Source organism: Rutidosis leptorrhynchoides, chromosome 10, assembly GCF_046630445.1.
Source record: "Rutidosis leptorrhynchoides isolate AG116_Rl617_1_P2 chromosome 10, CSIRO_AGI_Rlap_v1, whole genome shotgun sequence".
Lineage (NCBI taxonomy): Eukaryota > Viridiplantae > Streptophyta > Magnoliopsida > Asterales > Asteraceae > Rutidosis > Rutidosis leptorrhynchoides.
The window spans coordinates 285,847,384-285,859,473 of NC_092342.1; positions in this window are offsets into that span (position 1 = coordinate 285,847,384).

Here is a 12,090-nt window from a genome sequence, read left to right on the forward strand (position 1 = left end):
AGTAGTCTCAGGTACTTTCATGGTTAATTCTAATCTGGCAAGGATACTTTTTGATAGTGGTGCTAACTTGTCGTTCGTGTCACCAAAATTTGTGCCTAAACTTAATAAACCATTAGCTAAGTTGAGTCGTTCGGTAGAAGTAGAAATAGCGGACGGCAAGACGGTGTTAGTGGTTGATGTGTGTAATAATTGTGATGTTGTTTTTGGTGCCGAAAACTTTAAGATTGATCTTATCCCGATGACTTTGGGAGATTTTGATATCGTTGTTGGTATGGATTGGCTCGATCATAATAGAGCCGATATTGCATGCCATGAAAAATCTATTCTTGTGAAAACCCCAAGTGGGGGAGAGCTAATTATTCATGGCGATAAGCGAAGAAGACTTGTGCCGATATGTTCTTTTGCGCGGGCACGTCGTTTTCTTGTTAGTGGTGGCATGGCTTTTCTTGCCCATGTTGTTGATACTCGTGACGAGCCACCACCTATTCGTGAAATTCTGGTGGTTAGTGAATTCGAAGACGTTTTTTCGGATGAGTTACCGGGTGTTCCGGCGGAAAGACAAGTTGAATTTCGCATTGAGTTGGTTCCGGGAGCTACTCCCATTGCTAAGACTCCTTATCGTTTAGCGCCGACAGAAATGCAAGAGTTGTTAAATCAAACCCAAGAGTTGCTTGAGAAGGGTTTTATTCGACCGAGTGCTTCGCAATGGGGCGCACCGGTTTTATTCGTGAAAAAGAAGGATGGTAGTATGCGGATGTGCATCGATTACCGGGAGTTGAATAAAGTGACGATCAAGAATCTTTATCCATTGCCTCGGATTGACGATTTGTTTGACCAACTTCAAGGTGCGACGTATTTCTCTAAGATCGACCTACGGTCCGGCTATCACCAAATGCGGGTTCGTGAGGAAGATATTGAGAAAACGGCTTTTCGAACACGTTATGGGCATTTTGAGTTTGTAGTTATGCTTTTTGGCCTTACGAATGCACCGGCGGCATTCATGGATCTTATGAACCGGGTGTGCCAACCCATGTTGGACAAGTCGGTGATTGTGTTCATTGACGACATACTAGTCTACTCGAAAAGTATGAACGAGCATGAACGTCATTTGTGTCAAGTATTGAAGACGTTACGAAAGGAGAAGTTGTATGCTAAGTTCTCCAAATGTGAATTTTAGCTAAGGAAGGTTCAATTCCTTGGTCACATTGTGAACAAAGACGGCATTCAAGTAGATCCGGGGAAGATAGAGACGGTGAAGAGTTGGAGACAACCGACTACGCATAAGGAAATCTGGAGTTTTCTCGGATTGGCCGGTTATTATCATCGATTTATCCAAGACTTTTCTAAGATCGCTTCTTCATTGACGAAATTGACGAGGAAGAACGCGAGGTTTGTTTGGGAGAACGAGCAAGAAATTGCTTTTCAATTGTTAAAGGAGAAGTTATGTCAAGCTCCGGTGTTAGTTTTACCGGAAGGGGTGGAATACATGACGGTTTATTGTGATGCCTCGTTAATTGGACTCGGGTGTGTTCTAATGCAAAGAGGTAAAGTCATCGCTTATGCCTCTCGACAATTAAAGGAACACGAGATGAGATATCCGACTCATAATCTTGAGTTGGCGACGGTTGTGCATGCGTTGAAACTTTGGCGCCATTACTTATATGGTGTCAAGAGTACGATTTATTCGGATCATAAGAGTTTGAAACATCTCTTTAATCAACAAGATTTGAATTATCGTCAACGTAGGTGGATGGATGTGGTGAAAGATTATGATTGTGAAATACTCTATCATCCGGGCAAGGCAAATGTGGTCGCGGATGCGTTAAGTCGAAAGAGTCATCACCCGGCGTTACGATTAGGATTGTTACGTATTATTATTATTAACGATTTCCTTGAAAAACTTGGTGTGATTCAAATAGAGGCTTACGTGCACAACAAGCATGCGGAACGAATTGTGGGGCAATCGGAATTCATTACAATGGGTTCGCGTGGTTTGTTATCTTTTCAAGGAAGAGTGTGGGCGCCTAAGATGGGTGATTATCGACAAGTGTTACTTGATGAAGCACATAAGTCAAAGTATTCCATTCACCCGGGCCCGATGAAAATGTATCTTGATTTAAGGAAAGATTATTGGTGGCCGGGCATGAAACGTGATGTTGTGAAGTATGTTGAGCAATGCGTCACATGTTTGCAAGTTAAAGCCGAGCACCAAAAGCCGTATGGTAAGTTACAACCGTTAGAAATCCCGAAATGGAAATGGGAGCACATTACCATGGATTTCATCACAAAGTTACCTAAAACGGCGAGAACCCAGTTTGATTCGATTTGGGTTATAGTTGATCGACTGACGAAGAGTGCTTTGTTTCTTCCCATTAAGGAAGCGATATCGTCGGAGACCTTGGCTAAGTTGTTTATCAAGGAAGTCATCTCTCGACACGGTGTTCCTATATCTATTATTTCGGATCGAGATACTCGTTTTACATCTCGGTTTTGGGAAAAGTTTCATGAAGATGTGGGTACGCAATTGAAGTTGAGCATGGCGTATCATCCTCAAACGGATGGTCAAACCGAACGTACGAATCAAACTTTGGAAGATATGTTACGAGCGTGCATTATTGATTTCGGTGGTAGTTGGGATGAGCATTTGCCTTTGGTGGAATTCTAGTACAATAATAGTTATCATACTAGTATCGGGATGCCGCCATATGAGATGCTTTATGGGCGTAGATGTCGAATCCCGATTTGTTGGGGTGAAGTGGGACAAAAGGAAATCGGGAGTACCGATTTTGTTTTAGAGACGAATAGTAAGATTGATATGATTCGAGAGCATTTGAAGAAGGCTCAAGATAGGCAAAAGTCGTATGCCGACAAGCGTAGACGAACGATCGAATTTCAAGAAGGTGACATGGTGATGCTTAAGGTTTCACCATGGAAAGGTATTATTCGATTTCGAAAACGAGGAAAGTTATCTCCTCGGTTTATTGGACCATTTAAAGTTGTAGCTCGTGTTGGTGAAGTCGCTTATCGTTTGGAATTACCCGAAGAGCTTGTGGGGATCCATAATACATTTCATGTTTTCCATCTCCGTAAGTGTCTTGCGGATGATTCATCTTGGGTGCCATTAGACGAGATTGAACTAAATAATAAGTTAGAGTATATCGAGGAACCGATTGCCATACTTGATGAGAAGGTCAAAAGGTTAAGACATAAAGAGGTTAGGACTTTTAAAGTTCAATGGTGTCGTAGTAAGGGTTCTGAGTTTACTTGGGAGCCCGAAGAGTTTGTGCTGGTTTATCTTCCCTCTTGTCATGCGGCTTGGATCGCGAGGACGCGCTCCGATTCAAGTGGGGGGAGTTGTAACATCCTGTTTTTCCCGCACATATTGAAAGGTACATACTTAATCATTTGTACGTTTGTAACTCGCCAGATTATGCGTAATTGTATAGATGTATGTGTAGATATATATAAATATATACTTGATAATGTGTGCGCATACAAGTTTATACATGGGCTTTGATAGCATTAAGTCTTGTGAGACTATTGTTGAAGGTTAGGCGAATGTAGGAAGCTGGATTTAGGTGTACGAATCAAATGAAATCTAAATGTGTTTTAGATTGTCAAACTGTTCAGGCTTAGGCTAATGCCGCGCCGTGGCGATCTGGGCCGCGACGCGACAAACAAAGGAAATCTGGATCAGAAGTTGAGTTAAGAAGGGTCTTTTTTCCTTTTATACGCCGCGCCGCGAGAATTGGGTCGCGCCGCGACATTTCTGCTGGACAGATTCCGGACTTAGCTCATTTTAAGAGATTTTAAGGGGCAAAATGGTAAATTGACATGTGAATCTGATGGGAGCATTAAATCTCCACCACATATCCATTTAATTCATTTTCCTTTTATCTTTTCTTTCCATTTTCTCTCCCAAAACACAAAACCAACTTAGTTTAATCTTGAGATTTGAAGGTGAAGATTTGTGAATCAAACCTAGGAGCAAGAATTAAAGTTGTTCTCCTTGTTGTTAGCTACAAGAGGATAGTCTTGGTAAGTTCTAACTTTATGTTTTAAGTTTTAATTGGTTAATGGCTAGGGTTTTGGTTACTAGAGATTTGTGTGACCCATTTGAGGGTAAAATGGGTGAATTTAGGTTGTGTTGTTGTAATGAAACCCTAATAGCCACAATCTAGGGTTTTGGCATTATGATTTGAGGTTGTAAGTGTCAAATGGTGTTGTTAGTCACTAATGCACTTTAAGATTAATGAAAGAAGTGTTAATGTGTAAGTTTGACTTGATTGTGAGTCTAAGTAATATAAAATGGGTCAAAATGTACTAGTTGACCTAATTAGATGAAATGGGTATGGATTACCCTAAGTTTTGTGTTAATTGAAGTTAGTAGAATTTAATTCACTAGCCTTAGTGATTAAAGTCGAGTCTTGGCCATTTATGGGCGGTTGTGTGTAGTTGAGTCATTTAATGCAAATTGGGTCATTAAATGCTCAAGTGGGAGTATTGTGGTTAATCCCACTAGTTGTGAAATTGAATGTGCACTTAATGATTTAGGTACATTGCGTTGAAGCTCGGAAGTGCTAAATCATCATCCTTGTGACAAGGTGAGTGGAGTAATTATACGTATGTGTATATAGCGTATTTATTTGTGAATGTTATGGTATGAACCACCGAGCCGGTAGTGCCATAACATGTGTGGGTTAGGATGTGAACCACGAGCCGGTAGCATCGAGTGTGAACCACGAGCCGGTAGCACTATAAACTAAGATGTGAACCACGAGCCGGTAGCATCGAGTGTGAACCACGAGCCGGTAACACTATAAACGAGTATGACTCAAACGCGTATGGTGTGAACCACGAGCCGGTAGCACCATAGCGATGTTGGTTAACCATATTGAGATTGTTGTTTTGTTTAGCATATAATATATATTGAGTTGAGTATATGCTAATGAAGTGGTGTGATAATGTACGACTTGTTAGTGTTACGGGTATGTTGACATGCTATTTGAGTTACAAGTTCGTATGAGGTATTTGGTATTGTGATTGCAAATGGATAGGTTATATATATGTATGTATAATTGTTGCACTCACTAAGCATTGCTTACCCTCTCGTTGCTTACCCTCTCGTTGCAAATGGACCTGTTGATGTTATATATATGGAATACGGGTTGGGATGTTTCAGAGATCTCAGGGGAGATCTCGGGAGATTTACAACACTGCGTATAGGGTTTAGGGATCACTACTAAATTACACCATCACTTTCCACTGTTGCATTACACCATCAACAGGTCCAAGTAAGTCAACCAAAGTCAAATCTTGGTCAAATGGGTCAACCTAAGTTAACCACATCAGTCTTTCATGAATTTCAAGTCAACACGTTAATCCTAAGTCAACTAACATATTATAGCTCGCAGATTGTTCAGTACACAATCACATTTCATCGAACAGTATAATATTCACGCGCACCTTGCAAACAATGAACATAAATCATAGCACATAAATCATGTAAGTATGAAAAACTCCAGATCATAAGTTAACTCATAAACGTTTCTAACGAGCCTTGCCATGCTCTCATACGATTCCTATAAGTCATGTTTCAGATAAGGTTTTCCCAAAACAGATTCAGCATGCACAACAGAATCTTAATCCAAGATTTCAACAGATTTTAGCATACAAGTCAGTTTAAATGCACGACCATATGGCCCATTTAGGGTGTTTCTGGGCTTGTTTCATCTAAAAGCTTGTACGCGCGTGGTCCGTTTCGAGTGGCGTTAAATACAAGTAATCAACTAAGGATCAAGTAAGCATTTAAATACATTAAATACGTAAGGTTTCATATAAACACCGTTAAATAATTAACAGTCAAGTAACGAAGGTAACGAAAAAAGTAGGGTTGTTACAATTACACTCTGATGTGCAAAACATGGTATATGAATTGTTGTATGAAATATTATGGAAAAATACCGATTAAAGATTGTTACACACTAACGGGCAGTGTACCCGATCGTGTAGTAGTATAATAAATGATAAATTCCGTGTATCGTTCCAAAGACAGTTGTATTAGTCAAACTAGAGTTAGAAACTATATTATGATTAAATAAGTAAATGAAACTTAAAGGTACAAGATATTATGTTTTTGTAGCTATTTAACGATTAACCAAATCAGAGAAGATTAAAAGTAAAAACAATATTTTTGGTCTTTTAAGTTTATATAATGAAAACAAGTGCAAAGAAAGCAAATAAGATAGTTTGATTTAGATCAAAGAGATGAAATGTTCATCTAGATATTTTACTCTTGGTATTGGATGTAAGTTATATTGTTAAGACCCGATTGAATGAATATTTGTGTAAGTTATCTAATAGGTTCACCAAGAGTTCTCTTTAGTAAACACGCACACACAATTACAAGATCAAGAGTTCCCTTTTCACTATAGTGTAAGACCCGAGTATTTTTTCCTTGTACATACGTGTTTTTAAGATTCTTAAAGTGGAAGTTTGTTGTACATAATTAAAATGCAAAAGAAGCTGAACTGGGCATTTGGCGCGCCGAGCGGCCTTATGGTGCGCCGTGCCATTTCGGGCTGACAGATTCTTCCTTCTTTTTAGATTAGATATTTTGGGGGCAATTTGGTAAAATCACTTTGGGGTCCGACTTTAAGGCCCCAAATCAGTTGTTGGAGTCTCCTTTACTCCATTTCCATCTACCTTATCACTTTCCATTAAATCCTATAGAGAGAGGAAGTTCTAGAGTGAGAGAGCTCCATTAAAGGAAGAAGGAAGTTGAATCGGGTCTTAGTGCGAGTTCTAAAGTCGTTCATCTAGTCGCTAGCTACGTGGTGATTGTGTTGGTAAGTTATAAAACCTAATTTCTTACTTTAATTGTATTAAGGGTTGGGGTTTGGGTTATTTGCACATAAAAACCCATTTGTTAATGAATTAGGGGTTTTTGGGTGAATTTGGGTCATGTAGACTCAAAGTTGACTAACTAGGGTTTTCTAAGTACTAATCTATGTTTATGAGCTTAAATTAGTTAGTTAAATCACTAGCACACTTAAATATATGTAAAGGGGTGTTAAGTGGGTTAGTGGATGACCCGAAATGGAGGTGTTGACCTTAAATTGGTCAAATGGGTCAAAATGGACCTAAGTTAGTTAATGATTGAGTTTAATGCTTAAACCTAATGTTAAAAGGTGTTTTAAGACCTAACTTGGCTAATGCTAGGGTTTTTGGTGTGAGTTGACCCAATTTTAGGGTTAGGTGTCCAAATGGGTCGAAATGACCTAGTAATGGTGAGTGTTGTGAGTTTGACCAAATTGAACGGAAAATTGATTATATATACTTTGTAATAGGTGCGTTACCTTGAAGTTTCAAGCTTGGTTTATTGATTCACCGAAGGCGTAAGGTGAGTGGAATAATTATATGTGTAGGTATATAATGTATCTATTTGTTGTAGCATGAAATGTGTAGTGTCGAGGTGCTAAGACACCACATTTCACGTGATGAGTGAAGCATCGAGGTGTTAAGATGCCATTCAGGGTGAAGCATCGAGGTGTTAAGATGCCACTTAGGGGTGTAGTGTCGAGGTGTTAAGACACCACTCCGTAAAATAATGAGTGAAGCATCGAGGTGTTAAGATGCCACTCGGGGTGAAGTGCCGAGGTGTTAAGGTGCCACCCTAGGGGTTAGTGATACGAGGTGTTAAGTACCCTAACGGATGTTATGAACACCGACGGCGTTTTCGCGAGCGCCATTCCCTTGTACGATTGGTTAACCATGGTTATTTGTGTTGTAAGTGTAAGCATAATATATTATTCGAATTATATTACATGGGTTGCATATGCTAGCTTGTGGTATTGGAGATTTCTAGCTTGTATTCGAGATTATAAGCTAATTGTGTTACTAGCATGTATGCGGAGTTTGAGTAAGTGATTTGCAAGTAGGTGTATTATATATGTATGTGTATAATTATTGCATTCACTAAGCTTTGCTTACCCTCTCGTTGTTTACCTTTTTATAGGTTCGGTTGTGGACAAGGGTAAGGGCATCATCTTGGATTAGAGATCCCGTCGTTGCTAGAGAATGCTTTTGGACTATTTAGCTTTTGGAGTATTGACCGAGACTTGGGTAGTTTAATCCCAAACACCATGCTCGTAGTGTAGTTTGGTACTTAAACTTTTGATGGTCGAAACTCATATTTTGAATTAAACTCGTAAAACGACCGATGTGGGCCCCGCTTCGTAAAACTCATTTTTATTAATGGAATGTGTTAGTTTTACATATTTGAATATGTTGTTAAAAGCGTTTTGTCTAATTATGTCGGGAAATGGCCAATCTTTTTAGCATTTTAAGACTTTTTGGACAGACCAGAATGCCGCGCCGCGCACCCTTCTGGCGCGCCGCGCCATATGCTGTTCCAGCAAAAAAAAAAATTTATTTGTTATTTTTACGCGGGTTGTTCGTGTTTTGGTTTGGGTTGTTACAAGTGGTATCAGAGCATGGTCTAAGGGATTTAGGTGACTTGAGATAGGCGCCTAGACTTAGACTTTTTGTATGCGCATTATGCGGGACTTGTAGGACTTTGGGTCGGATCGGGTTTTGGTTAGTGCATAGGTTTATGTGAACTAATCATGCGCTATTGTTTTGTGTGGTATTTAAAATCGTCAAGCGAGATAGACGTGGTACTAGTGAGTTAATGCGATGTGCTCGCGTAACAATGATTAGCTACCATTGTTACGGGTTCAAATTGTGTCAAACAAGCGATGTACGACGATTGTTGAGCAAGACGGGGTAGTGTGGTGTATATGTAAATACATATGGGTTAAGTCCTTTCGTTATGTTGCTTAATTTACTTCGTTTTATGGAATGAAGATGAGAAATGGACACGACACCAATGACGGAGGTACGAGTGAGGACGTTGAACTCACGGCCAAGGTTGAGGGCATCTTTAAAAGGCTAAAGAGGGATTTTCTTGACGACGTTCGAAAGGTCTTCCAAGAGTCGATCGATGGACAAGTGACCGAAATGATCAATGATTGAATGAAAGCCGCAATAGAGGAGGCTTTAGAGGCTAGAAACATTTATCCTCGAGGCGAAGGGGGTGAAGGTAATGGTGGGGGTGGAAGGCGGGACTTTCACTACAAAAATTTTAAGGATACTCAACCTCCGATGTTTAATGGGGTGCGAGATCGTTGAAAAGCACGTGTTGAATTTCCGATATCGAGGGGGCTTTCCGTACCGCGGAGTGTCCTCCTAAAAGGAAGGCGAGGTATGGTTCTAGTATGTTGAGGGAAGAAGCCAAGTTGTGGTGGGACGACAAAATCAACTTATATGGTGAAGAGCAATGCATGAACTTGACATGGGAGGAGTTTAAGAAGGAATTCTTCAAAGAATACCGAACTTCTTCCGATCTTGATAGAATTCGTGACGAGTTGCACCATTTGCAACAAGGTTCAATGGACTTGGTCACACTCAAGTCTACCTTTTTGGCAAAAACTCGTTTTTGTCCGGAATATGTGGGTGACGATCACAAGCTAATGAAAGATTTCTACTTTGAATGATGAGTTCAAGGGCAAGATTAGTCGAGGAATGGCTAAGTCTTTTGATGAGTTATTTGAATTGGCCCGGGGTTTTGTGCCGGATGTTCCAAGAAAAAGCGATTTCATGTTTTTCAAAAGAAAGTTTGAAGGTTCTAGTCATTCTAACTTTTCAAACAAGAAGAACAAGAACAAGAAGGGTTCCGAGAGTGTTAATATCAAGGATAATTGGTGTAATTGTTAACAAAGTATTAACACCTTGGATTACACACAGTTGATAACCTGGTGTATTCATTAAACAAAGTATTAAGACCTTGTTACAGTTCGAATCCCCAATTAGTTGGAATATTTGACTTCGGGTATAAGGTTAATTTGGCGAAGACCCTCGCACTTTATAATTATGACCGATGGACTATTATGGACAAAACCAGATGGACTTATCGAATAATCCAGGACAAAGGACAATTAACCCAGGGTAATAAATTAAAATCAAAACGTCAAACATCATGAGTACGGAAATTTGAATAAGCATAATATATTTTATTTTATATTTTCTCGTACTTTTATTTATTTTGTCATTTTAATTATTGTTATTTATTTTATCATTGGTTAAATATCGTCATTTACTTTACGCTTCACTTAAAATATAAAATCGACAAACCGGTCATTAAACGGTAAACCCCCTTTTATATATTATTACTATATATAATATATTTTGTACAAATATAATTTTTTAAAAATATAGTGTAAAATAAGTCGTCTCCCTGTGGAACGAACCGGACTTACTAAAAACTATACTACTCTACGATTAGGTACACTGCCTATAGTGTTGTAGCAAGGTTTAAGTATATCCCATTTGTAAATAAATAATTAAAACTTGTGTTATTTGTAACGTATTTCGTAATAAAAATATATAACTATCTCGTACCCCCACGCTACATCATCAAGTTTTTGGCGCCGCTGCCGGGGAACTCGGCGAAACGCTATATTTTTAATATATATTTGTATAAATATATTTGTATATAATTTTTAGAAAAACAATATAAAAAAAAAACGAGTTTAAATTGAACCTGCATACTCCGAGATCGCGGAGCTACAAAGCAAAATCCTACGAGATCGTGTAGGAGGACCTGACAGGTCAACCCTAGCATTAATTACGGTTTTTGTAGCGACCCGACAAAATCGTCATTGACGGCGCCGTCTACTTAGGTCCCGTTACGTGGTCATAAGTCTTTAAAACAACGTTTGACCAAAAGATATGTCGCATTCACTTCAAATGTAAAGATTGTTCAAAGTTTACGAGAATAGTTCCACCACAAGTTACGTTACAAAGTTATAAGTACAAATGAAACTTATGCGACACAATTTAAAAGTAGCCAAAAGACGCTCTGTGTATGCATATATACTCGACATCCAATGCAAGTATCAAAATAATGAGCGGAAGCATGTATCATGTATCGTTCAAGGACCTGAGAAAAACATAGAAATCTGTCAACGAAAACGTTGGTGAAATCATAGGTTTAAGTAAGTAAGTACAAGTGAACCACAAGATTTGCATCAATGAAATAATAGTAATACATTCCAAAAGTTTGTTTCACGAGCACCCAATTATCAATGCTTAACATTCCTTCCATAGAACCCCATCACTTAGTGCTAGAACATACACTGTTTCTCGAAAATATATTTCATTCGTAAACGGTAGCGAACCGTTTGAATGAGGGTTTGTCAAACCCATATGGATCCATACAACATAAGTTCTCGCTTACACCCGGCAAGTGTAACTAATGATAATCGAATTGAGGATTTTGTTCTAAACTCGTATGTAGAATGTTTGTTTTCCTGTACTTGTGTTCACTTAGTAAAGAAATGTTTATGTTTTCTCATCCCAAATGTAAGTTCAAAAAGAGTAAAAGTGGGACTATGATCTCACCTTGAGTGCACGAGTAGTAAAGTACTTCAACAAGTAAACGTGTGCAAAGAACAATGCTAGTCTTGACCTAAACAATAGGTTGTATCAATAACGGTAAACACGATAGGTCAAAGATGTTCAATTAGTCCTATGGCTCGTTAAGACTCGATCATAATAGCATGTGAATCAAATTGTCATGTTTCATGCAAGGTACAAGTATAAAAACATGTTAGAACGATTGCACAAACATTTGGTTAAGTTTGATTAAAAGTCAACTTGGTCGGGTCAAAGTCAACGAAAAAGTCAACATGTTCGGGTCGGGTCCCGAACTATTTTTCTGAGGTTTTTAATCATATATGAGCATGTTAGAACAAGTTTCATGTGAATCGGAGGTCCGTAGTATGTGAAAGGACCCGTTCATATACATTATAAACGATTCACAATAGTTGATTACATCGCAAGGTATTTGACCTCTATATGATACATTTTACAAACATTGCATTCGTTTTTAAAAGACAAACTTTCTTTACAACGAAAGTTGACGGCATGCACACCATTTCATAATACATCCAACTATAATTGGCTTAATAATAATCTTGATGAACTCAATGACTCGAATGCAACGTCTTTCAAAATATGCCATGAATG